This window comes from Octodon degus, unplaced genomic scaffold (assembly GCF_000260255.1).
Source record: "Octodon degus isolate 3935 unplaced genomic scaffold, OctDeg1.0 scaffold00163, whole genome shotgun sequence".
Classification (NCBI taxonomy): Eukaryota; Metazoa; Chordata; class Mammalia; order Rodentia; family Octodontidae; genus Octodon; species Octodon degus.
Window position 1 is genome coordinate 6089752 of NW_004524739.1, and position 11917 is coordinate 6101668.

At 45.1% G+C, this 11917-nt stretch overlaps 1 pseudogene; it reads right to left on the reverse strand.

The window, feature by feature from the left end:
• Positions 1-8569: 8569 nt before the first annotated feature.
• Positions 8570-9296, reverse strand: LOC101581229 (annotated as a pseudogene).
• Between the last annotated feature and the right edge of the window lie 2621 nt (positions 9297-11917).

An 11917-nucleotide genomic window follows, 5' to 3' on the forward strand; every position in this document is an offset into this window, starting at 1 on the left:
TTTTTTCTGGCTTATTATTATTATTATTATTATTTTGCGGAACCGGGGATTGAACTCAGGCCCTTGTGCTTGCCAGGGAAGCGCTTATTCCACTGAGCCATCTTCCCGGCCCCCGTTCTGGCTTATTTTTTTAGCCAGCCTCATGTCCTTTTCCAGGTGACAAATTGCAGAGCCGCAAGGACCACACCCTGCCTGACCTCAGTTGTCAGCCCACGAGGTCCTCACAGTTTGTGGACTGAGATGCTCTGCTTAGAATTCTTTTCCTCCTCATCTGTTATTCCCACACTCTGACCCCAGGCTTCTTTTCCTTTCACTGTGTCACCTCTGGCGTCCAGTAGGTCTGGATTCAAATTCCAGCACAACTACTTACTAGCACTGTGGCCTGAGGCGAGTTAACTTCCCCAGGCTTTAACATTTTCATATTAAAAAGGGGATACTAATCTTGGTTGTGAGGATTGAAGAAAATAAAACACATCACATGGCAAACTCCTTTGTATCTCTGGGTACTGGTGCCACATGTCTATAATCCTAGGCAGGAGGCTGAGGCAGGAAGATCACAAGTTGGAGCCCAGTTTGAGTAAGTTAGTGACATCAAAATTTAAAAAAAGATAAAAGCTGGGAATCATCATGGCGCAAGCCTGTATTCACAGTAATCAGGAGGCTGAAGCAGGAGAATTACTGTTAGTTGGAGGCCAGCCTGGGCTACAGAGTGAGCTCAAGGCCAGCCTGAACAGCATAGCGAGACCCTGTCTCAAAAAAGAAATCACCTGCTGAGTTATACAGTTTGTTGAGAGAACACTGAACTAGGACTCAGCAGAGCAGGATTTTAATACTGGCTTAGAGTCACTGGCCACTCTTTCTCCCTGGAACTGTTTTTCACCATATTTGGGGGTCCTAAGCTCTCTTGCAGCTCTCATAAGGTATGAGCACATGTACATTGACCCCATCTCTGGAACTCAGACCCTCACTTGATCCAAATCCCCCACTCAATACTACCAGATTCCTTTTAGAATCTAGATGGTTCCTGCCCCAGGACGCTGGCTGTGATTCCCAAGGAGCCCTGACAGCCCAGATAGTGCTGCGGTCCTTGTGAAGCCAGCGTGCGGGGTCTGGGCAGTGCTGACAGAGGGGTTCTGGGAGCCCTCCTGGTTCTCCAGAGGGTGGGCTGTCTCAGTGGAAGGCAGCTGAGCCTAGGATGATTCTGGAAGGTGACTCAAAGCCTTTTAGACCTTCTGGAAGTGTCAAAGGCCCAAACCCACTCTGGTTCTGCTGTGGAGAGTATGACACTGAACCAGAAGGAGAAATGTCTAAATAATTTGTGGAAACTGTGAATACATAAATTGCAGATAGGACCTGCACAGGCAGTGCCTAAAAGCCACAGAATGCTTCTACTTCTGTCTTCTAGAGCTGATTGTTAAAATGTCAGGAATTTTTAAGGGTAGATGTTGAATACAATCATTATAAAAAAATTGAATTATAGAGCTGGGGAGGTAGCTCGCTGGTCTAAGCGTCTGCCTGGCAAGCTCAAGGACCTGAGTTCAATCCCAGTAATACATGCCAATGCTGGCTCTGAAACCAGACATGGTAGTGCACGCCTGTAAGGCTGGTGCTGGGTAGGCTGAGACAGGAGGATCACTATGAGTCTGAACTATGTGGTGAGACCCTGTATCAAATAAATAAAAAATAAATTATAGAAACTTGTATACAAACGAATTTATACTTCAAATTTATCAGTATGTGTTATTGTTGTGGTGCTGGAGATCAAACCAAGGCCTCACATATTCCAGGTACTACTATGAAATTGGTATTTTTTAATTGTTTCAACACCGGGCATTGAACTCAGGGCCTCATGCATGTTAGCCAAGTGCCATGCAGGCATTCATGATGCTGAGCTATCTCCTCAGCCCTCCCCAGCCCTCTTAATTATTTTTATTTTGATACAGGGTCTCTCTAAATTGTCCAGGCTACCTTGAACTCACAATCCTGCTGCCTCATTCTCCCAAATAGCTGGAATTATAGGCTACAATTATTTTTATGCATTTTACTATCATCTATGCACAACCAGGGATTGAACTCAGACCCTTGCGCTTGCTAGGGAAACGCTTATTCCACTGAGCCACCTCCCTGGCCCCTCATCTATGCTCTTGAAATGACTTTCACGTCTTTTCTGTTATCTATGTGGTAGAAATACTATGTAACAGTGTGCTACAACTGTATCTCTTCCTAACCACACATTTAGTTATGTCACCTTGGTAGCTTAAAATTGATGGATTCTGCAATCAGTGACTAAATGGTGAAACTAATCTCCTTTTACAACCACCGTCTAGGGATAACAGTAGTGGAAAGAAAGGAGGAGATGGAACAGTACTTACTTATTTCAAAGTGTTTACATCATTGAGATCGATGGAGGCTACAAATCATGTCCTCTTCTCCCAAGCCAGTTGTTAAACTTTTACTAGTACACCTCCAGTTCTGGCTGTGATTTGGGGCTGTTTCTTCCAGCCTCCTGGTTTTTATGTCTCACTTTGTAATATATAAAAGTGGAGAATATTTTGTATGCTGGGCACTAATGTGTCAAGTAAACTTTATAACCCTCAGCAGGTAGATTATAGCCCAAGAAGGAAGGATGTTGCCTCCTGCGGTCCGACTCACGTTGCGGGGATGGAGCTGTCTAACAGGCTCCCAGAAGGGGGCGCTGTGGGCTGGACTCAGGGGTTTGAGCTGCGTTCTCTTTCTGTTTTTCATTGTTGGTAAAATCATCACTCTTAACGTTTTTTGCGCTGTTCTCTGGCAGTTTGGGGGAAGATCTAGCCCCTTACGCCTCTGTAGAAGGGCAGAACAACAGAAGGTGAGAACTGGAATTTCTTTGGTGACAATAGTCAGGCTTTTTCCAGAAGAGAGACGGGTTTGGGGCTGGTGAGATGGCTCAGTGGTCTAAAGCACCTACTTAGAACAAGCTAAGCTAAGCAAAAGGACAGCGACCGCGGTTCAATCCCCAGCACCACATGCCAGCCAGCCCGCCCCCTGGCGGGCTGAGCTGGCCCCCCCCAAAAAAAAAAAAAAAAATTAAAAAAAAAAAAAAAAAAAAAAAAGAAGAGAGACGGGTTTGCTGAGGATGGACCCAACATCAAGCGTCGATGTACTTCGTTTGCCCCAAAGTACACGTTACATCTCAAATTCAAAGTTGCTTCTCCTTTAGCATAGCCCTGATCTCACTTCTATAGTTTAAAATTTTAATTACTCCTCAAGAAAGGCACCCCAAAACTTAGGCGTTCCTTCTCCAGCTCTCTCATAACCCCTTCTGAATAATCAGCAAGCTATGACTAAATGGTGACATTAACCTCCCTGTTCACCCACTTAGGTACAGGAGTGGTGGCAAGAGAAAAGGAAGAGAAAGAAAATTATTATTATTATTATTATTATTATTATTATTTTTGCAGAACCAGGGATCGAACCCAGGCCCTTGTGCTTGCCAGGGAAGTGCTTATTCCATTGAACCATCTCATCTCTCCAGGCCCAGAAAAGTTTTTTTTTTTGTGGAAGAACTGAGCTAGGGCCAGGCCCCCCCCTCAGAAAAGTTTTTTAAAGACAAGTTCTCACTATGCAGTCCAGGCTGTTTCGAACTCAGCAATCTTGGTGCCTCAGCTCCCATGTGATTATGGGCATGTGTGCCTCTATGCTTGGCTGAGAAACAGAAGTATTCAAGTAGAGGTTGTAACCCTCACCTCTGCAGTCTGTGCTAGGGCTGGTCTTGCATTCTTTATTCACTGTTATTCCAGCTTCCACTTGCCTCCAGTCCGCAGCACATGGTCCAGTCTATGCCGGTGGGAGAGACTCTGGCCATCCATTCTGAGGCGTTGGTGCCCTTGGAGCTGTTCTGGAATAGGACTGCAGTAGGCTTGCGGTAATTTCAAAGCAGGATATTGTAGTCAGAGTAGGATCTGTCTGGAATATAATACAGTCTGTCTCCTGCCTCCACTCCTTAATTACCAGAGTTTAGAATCCTCAAAAACCACCTAATTTCCTTTTTGCCTCTCAGTTCAGTGGCATGAGGGGTTCAAGAATGGTTGAGCGGCAGTTTCAAATGAAGGAACAATTTTGTAACTTGCTGGAGATATTTCTCGCTGGGACACAAACATCTCTTCCCTTCTTATAGTTTCTTTTTTTGCAGAACCGGGGATTGAACTCAGATCCTTGCGTTTGCCAGTCAAGCGCTTATCCTACTGAGCCATCTCCCTGGCCCCTTCCCTTCTTATAGTCATGAGCCAAAAAATAAATAATTTTTGGGCCAGTGAGATAGCTCAGAAGACTAAGGTCCTGCTTGGGCAAGCACAGGGACCAGGATTCATTCCCCGGCCCCTGCATGCTGTGCCAGCCATGTCCCCAGGGCACACTGAGCCAGCGGCAGCCTGGTGGCATATACCTGTTAATCCCAGCTCTGGGGAAGCTGAAGACAGGAAGATCACTATGAGTCTGAGCTGTGTAGTGAGACCCTGTACCAAATACATAAATGAAAATAAATAAATGAATAAGTAATTTTTTTTGAATAAGTAATTTTTGAGTGAGTCAAAAATCATGTTTGTGAGGGGGCCAGGGAGATATTTCAGTAGAATAAGCACTTGCCTGGCAAGCACAAGGGCCTAAGTTCAATCCCTGGTTCCACAAAAAAAAAAAAAAAAAAAAAAAAAAAAAGGAAACAAAAAACTGGTGAAAATGGAAAATGTCTAGGGATATAGCTCAGTGGCGCAGCGCCTACCTGGCAAGCTTGAGGTCCTGAGTTCAATCTTGTGAGAGAAATCACTGTTTTATCCAGACCCTTGCTTCTGGCTAAGGGAATAAGAATACACAGAATTAGAACATATACTGTGTTGAAGACCATTCTATATAATTGGTGGGGAAAATAATGTTGTAATTAATTTGTGATTAAGGCTTGTCTGAGGCTTGCTGCCTTACCTTGGGGGCTGGCTATGATACATGGGAACATAAGTATGCCTCCCTCCTGTCCCAGTGGAGGCCTGTGATGCAGTGATGCCCCAGGGCAAGATCACATCAGCTGAGAGCATCCTGATTCCTTGAGAACCCAGTAGTGGGCCTGGGGAGATAGCTCAGTAAAATAAGTGTTTGCCTGGCAAGTGCAGGGTTCTGAGTTCAATCCCCAGTACAAGAACCCAGTAGTAATAAAAATAGAGCTATGGGGGCCAGCAAGATAGCTCAGCAGACTAAAGCGCCTGCTTAGGCAAGCTTAAGCAAGTGCAGGGACCGTGGTTTGATCCCTGGCAACACATGCTGTGCCAGCCCTGGCCCCAGGGAGGGCTGAGCTGGCCACAGAGTCCAAGCATAGTGGTCTATGCTTGTAATCCCAGCACTGGGGAGGCTGAAAACAGGAGGATCACTATGAGTCCGAGCTGTGTAGTGAGACCCTGAAACAAACAAGTACATTTTATTTATTTATTTTTTAAAGTAGGTTTTTTTTTTTTAAAAAAAATTTATTTAAGTGTGTGTGTGTGTGTGTGTGTGTGTGTGTGGCCAGCTCAGTCCACCAGGGGGCGGGGCTGGCTGGCATGTGGTGCTGGGGGATTGAACCGTGGTCCCTGTGCTTTTGCTTAGCTTGTTCTAAGTAGGTGCTTTAAACCACTGAGCCATCTCACCAGCCCGGGCCAATTTCATTAATGGTCACAGAATGAAAAATGTTCCGCAAGGTGCTGGTAAACAGAGTGAAACCAATCATAAAAAAGATCAAACATAAAAAAAAAAAAAAGATCAAACATCATGACCAAGTAGGTTCATTCCGGGAACGCAAGGATAGATCAATCTACGCAAATTAATAAATACAATGCATCATATAAGCAGAAGATTTTTTTTTTGGGGGCAGGCTCAGAATGCCTTCAGGGCAGGTGTGGCTGGCTTGAGTTGTGGGGATCGAACCACAGCAACTTGAGCCTGACTGCTTTGTTGAAGCAGCCACTTAAACAACTGAGCTAAGGGGCAGGCCCCCCTGCATCATATAAAGAGAAGCAAGGGCAAAAAAATCACATGATCATCTCAATAAGTATAGAAAAATCTTTGACAGAGTCCAAAATCCATTCATGATAAAGAAAACCTTGAAAAAAGTAGGTTTAGAAAGACCTTAACTCAATCTAATAAAAGCCAGATTTCAAGTTATATCACAAAACTACAGTGATAAAAACAGCATGGTACTGGCACAAAAATAATGATGTGGAACAGAATAGACAATCCAGAAACAACCCCAGAGCATTCAGCCATATGGTCAGAAAACATAAGATGAAGGAAAGATAGCTTCCTCAACAGATGGCACTGGGTAAACTGGCTGTCCGTGTGCAGAATCTAGACCCAAATCTCTCAGTACAGACTAACCAACCAAACAAACAAACCAAATCACAGATATAATTTTTCGTTTGTTTTTTTGAAACAGGGTCTTTCTATAACGTTCAGGCTGCTCTTGAGCTCACTTTGTAGCCCAGGCTGGCCTCCAACTTGCAGTGATCCTCCTGCTTCAGCATTCCGAGTGCTGGGATTATGGGCGTGTGCCCCCACATCCAGCAAAATAATACTATCTTTTAAAAGAAAAGGTAAATATTAGGAAATATGGAGAGAGGTCCTTTACAAATGGGAAAGAGATTGAGAAATGAAAGTAGGGGATACAGAGGGGAAACGAAGAATTAAGATGTGTTATGGTATGTTAACAACTCCCACTATGAATGTAAACACTGTGTACTGCACATACTGCATTAGGCCAGGGATATAGCTAGGACAAGTGCCTGCCTGGAAAGTACAAGGTTCTGAGTTCAGTTCCTGGTGCTTGCCTGGAAAGCACAAGGTTCTGAGTTCAATTCCTGGTGCTTGCCTGGAAAGCACAAGGTTCTGAGTTCAATTCCTGGTACCAAAAAAAAAAAAAAATTAGGAAAACAAAGCTGGTCATGGTGGTGCACACCTGTAATTTCAGCACTTGGGAAGCCAAGGCCAGAGCATCTCCTCAAGTACAAGGCCAGCCTGGGCTACAGAATGAGTTCAAGGCCAGGCTAAACTATATAACAAGACTCTGTCTCAAAAAATAAAGACAACAGGCCTTTTTGTTGTTGTTTGTGGTACTGATGATTGAACTCTGGGCCTTCATACTGCGCTACATCTTTTCCATTTTTAGTTTTGATACAGGATGTTGCTAAGTTTCTGAGATGGGACTTGAACTTGCAATCCTCTTGCTTCAGCCTCCCAGAGTGCTGGCGTTATAGGTGCAGGACACCATTCCTGACTCCAGTAGACCTTTCTACCATTTCAGAAGGCTGGGTGATGGAGCACAAGTCAGACCAATAGATGCTGTGACACCTCACCACTTCATGTTCTTTCTTATAAAGTGAATCTCATGGTAACAAACAATCTCAGGGCTGTGGATGAAGTCCTCAGATGAAGGTTGCGCAGGAAGCAGTGAGAGGTAGGAAAAGCAAATCTGAACCTTGAGTAAGCGCCTCCTGCAGAGAGAAAACTTGCTTCTCCTCCACAAGGAATGCAGTTCTATTTGTCACCAAGTTCAAAATTAGGTTGGGTCTCACAGGCATGGCACCAAATCAGGGGGCTGGAGCTGGCTGCACCTGTAGGCTCCCTGGGCAGCAGTGGTGGTGAGTGGCCAGGATGACCTTAGCGAAGCCAAGTCTGGTCTCAGCCCGTGCATGGTCTCCATTCCTGTCACTGCGGCTCTCTATCCATGAGTCCAGTGAACGGAAGCTGGATTGGCTTGGAGCAAAGAGTGTCCAGTTGATATCCACAGGACCGTCAGGCTGCCAATTGTTAAGTGTTTCCTCCACTGGTATCTTGCTTGTCACATGTCTGTCATCCCAGCTACTTGGGGGGCTGAAGCAGGAGCGTGAGGAATTTAATGTCAGGGGTTGGGGAGATAGCTCAGCAGTCTAAGTGCCTACCTGGCAAGCACAAGGACCCGGGTCCATCCCCAGTACTACATGCTGTGCTGGCCCCTGGAACCCTGGGTGAGCCATGTGGGCCGCTGAAACCACGCATGGTGGTGCATACCTGTAATCCCAGCACTGGGGAGGCTGAGACAGGAGGATCACTATAAGTCTGAGCTCTATAGTGAGACCCTATGCCAAATAAATAATAAAGAGAAAAAATTCAAGGCCAGCCTGACCCTGTGTTGAAATACAAAATAAAAAGGGATGGGGTGCAGCTCAGCAGTTGAGTCCCTCTGGCTGCAGCTCCCAGTACTGGGGTACAATGCAGAGCTCCTCCTAGGGCCCCACGGTGAGCACGCATCTGTGTGCCTGTCGTCTCACAACCTGGGATCAAGCTGGGACGTTCACCTTTCCATTGTTCTATATAGATATATAGACATTTCCAGACTAGGCAAGATGAATTTCTGCCAAGCAATGGCTGCACATGGCTGTAATTCTGACATTTTGGGAGGCTAAAAAATTTAAAAAAATTTTTTTTTAGTATATGTGCTGCCGAAGCGAGCACATTTTTTTTTTTAATTTTTTTTTTAATTTTTAACATCCAGAGTGTGTGATGTAAGGGCCAGAGCCTTCCCCAAGACACAATTTTATAAATTTTCAATTGGCTGATGAGGCCAGTAGGTACACTTCTTGTCTAATTTGGTGTCTGGAAAGGCTTCATTCAGGTCCTCAATGGTCATCTGATCAAACGGAATCATGTTACTCATTTTCTCCAGCTGTTTCTCGTATTCCACAATCTGGGCCTTTGAGAGAGACACAAACTCAGCACAACTTTTTACATCTTCCTTTTCTTTAGCATCCACCGGGGCAGTACATTTATCCTCTGGCACAAGAGTTCTCAGGGCATTAAACTTCTTTTCCAAGTCATCCACCAAGCCTGCCGTGACCACATTGGCCTTGCAGTAAGCCCAGTGGATCACTGGTGGTTTCTTAGACAGAGCAGCCAACCTGGTGCTGAGGGTCTCAGTCCAGGCCTTCAGAGAGTTAGCAACAGCCTTCTGGTTTCCAGGTATGATCTCCCCAAAAGCTACCCAGTCAACGGCTTTCAGAGCAAGTTTGTGCCCCCCAATCTTGGGATCCTTCACTGACCTGGTGAAGCTCAGTCCCCGCAGCAAGTAATGGAAGTTCCTTTGTTCTTTCTAAATTTTTTTTTTTTCTGTTTGTAGTACTGACGATTAAATCCAGGGTCTTTGCACTGTTACATCTCCATCACTTTTTTTTTTCCCCAGACAGAATCTTACTATGTTGCCCAGACTAGATTTGAATATGCAACTCTCCTGCCTCAGCCTCCCAAAGTGCTAGAATTACAGCCATGTGCCACAATGCTCGGCAGAAATTAATCTTTCCTAGTCCAGGCATTGTGGCACGTGCCTGTAATCCCAGCACTAGGGAGGCAGAAAACAGGAGGATCACTATGAGTCTGAGCTGCGTAGCGAGACCCTGCACACACACACACACACACACACACACACACACACACAGAAATATATGTTTTCTAAACCTGTTTGTCATTAATATCTAGTCCTTTAAAACTGTGAGCTAGGGCCAGCCAAATAGCTCAGCAGATTAAAGTGCCTGCAAACAGGTGCAGGGGTTGGGGGTTTGATCTCCAGGCTGTGCCGGCCCCAACCCCAGGGTGTGCAGAGATGACAATAGACACTGGGCGTGATGGTGCGCATGCCTATAATCCCAGCTTTTGGGAGGCTATAAACAGGCAGATCATTATGAGTCCAATCTAGTAGTGAGACCCTGAACACCCTGTAAGCCCTTCTCTAAAATACACAAACAAACAGAAAAACGTGAGCTGCTCAAACCACTAATTGTCATCCGTGAATGCATATTAACGGATTTTGGAGGAACATATGTATATAGATTCTAACCCAAGGCCGTCTCTCTTCCCAAAGTGGACAATAAGATATTGAGCTTACAGTTCCGCTTGCTGAGAGATTTCCTTCTTCACTGATCTTTGAGACTACAAAACTATTTCCAAAAAACCAACTTTTACTGTTTCAGAAGCTGTTCTCTGAAGAGCAGGCTTGGGGCTGGAGAGATGGCTCAGTGGTCTAAAGCACCTACTTAGAACAAGCTTAGCAAAGCATCGGGGACCACGGTTCAATCCCCCAGCACCACAAGCCAGCCAGCCCCGCCCCCCTGGTGGGCTGAGCTGGCCACACACACACACCACTCTCTCTCTCTCTCTCTCTCTCTCTCTCTCTCTCTCTCTCAAAAAAAAAAAAAAAAAAAAAAAAAAAAAAGAGCAGGCTTAAATCTTTGTTCCCTTTCCAGTGCAGCCTTGTCACAGCTGCCTACATAGAGTATTCTAGTGGTCTGCATCCACCCCAGCAGGCCTATCCTTGTTCTCCTTGCCCAAATCTTTTTCCCCAAGCCTCTCATCTGGTATCCTTCAGTAACCACTGCCAATGATATGGTATCAATCCGGACTTTCTTCTTTCTTTCTTTCTTTCTTTCTTTCTTTCTTTCTTTCTTCTTTCTTCTTTCTTCTTTCTTCTTTCTTCTTTCTTCTTTCTTCTTTCTTCTTTCTTCTTTCTTCTTTCTTTCTTTCTTTCTTTCTTTCTTTCTTTCTTTCTTTCTTTCTTTCTTTCTTTCTTTCTTCTGAGGCAAGGTCTCACTATGTAGACCACGCTGGCCTCAAACTCAGACAATCCTCTTGCCTCAATCTCCCAAGTGCTGGGATTAGAGACATGTACCACTCTGCCTGGCTCAATCCCGATTTCAAGACATCACTCCTTAGAGACAGAGCAAAAAGTCACATGTCCTGCTCAGGGATGTCCTTGTTCTGCTCTCCTTTAGGGTCACCTTGTATGGGGGTACTTAAGCCAGGACTGTCCCTTTTCTGGATCCTACCCTAAGGGCCTGAGGTTTAATTTTTTCCAGTGTTTGTGAGAAGTCCCATGGCACATCCTCATGTCCCTTGGGAACTTTGAGCTATGGGTCTGTTGCATCCCAGGGCCCACTGTTGAGATACTGTGCTGTGGTGGCCTCTCGTTCTTTCTTGCTGTGTGCTTCACTCAAAGCTGACAAATGGGTTTGGAATTTTGTCCAATAATGTATATTGCCTTTGAAATCAATTGAAATTGATACCAGACACTGGGCCTCCTCCTCCTCCTTTTCTTTTGTGGTCTTTTTGAGACAGGGTCTCACTATGTAGGTAGGCCAGTTCAACCTGGCCTTGAGCTTGCTTTGTAGCCTAGGCTGGTCTTGAACTTGCACCTATATATTAGAAAATAACAGGAATATATATATATTCAAGATTAAGATTATATATATTCAAGATTATATATATTAGTTTAATCTTGAACTCACTATGTAGCCCAGGTTGCCCTGCAACTTATAGTGATCCTCCTGCCTCAACCTGCTGAGTGCTGGTGATACCTGTTATTTTCTAATTTGGAGGTTCTACCAAAACAGTGCCAGGGACTGCCAAATAGCTCAGTGGATTAAAACACCTGTTTAGGCAGATGCAACGGCCGGGTCTCCATCCCCAGCCTGCAGTGCCAGCCCCGCCCCTAGGGCACACTGAGACATTGGTTGAGACTGCGAGCCATGGCACTCGCCTGTAATCCCAGCTCTTGGGAGGTTGAACACAGGCGGATCACTATGAGTTGGATTTATGTAGTGAGACCCTGTAGACCCTGTACTAAATACAAAAAATAAAAAAATAAAACAGTGCCATCTGGGTGTGGTGACACATGCCTATAGTCCCATCACTTGGGAGACTGAGACAGGGCGATTGCCATGAGTTCCAGAACAAACTGGCCTCCATAGTGAGCTCAAGGCCAACCTGAACTGCATAGGGTCTTTCTCAAAAAGCAAAATAAACAAAACAAAACAAAACAAAACCAAGCCCCACAAAAGACAGTGCCAGCAATGTAGTGGAACAGTGTAAACATCCTGTGGAATGGAATGACAAATCC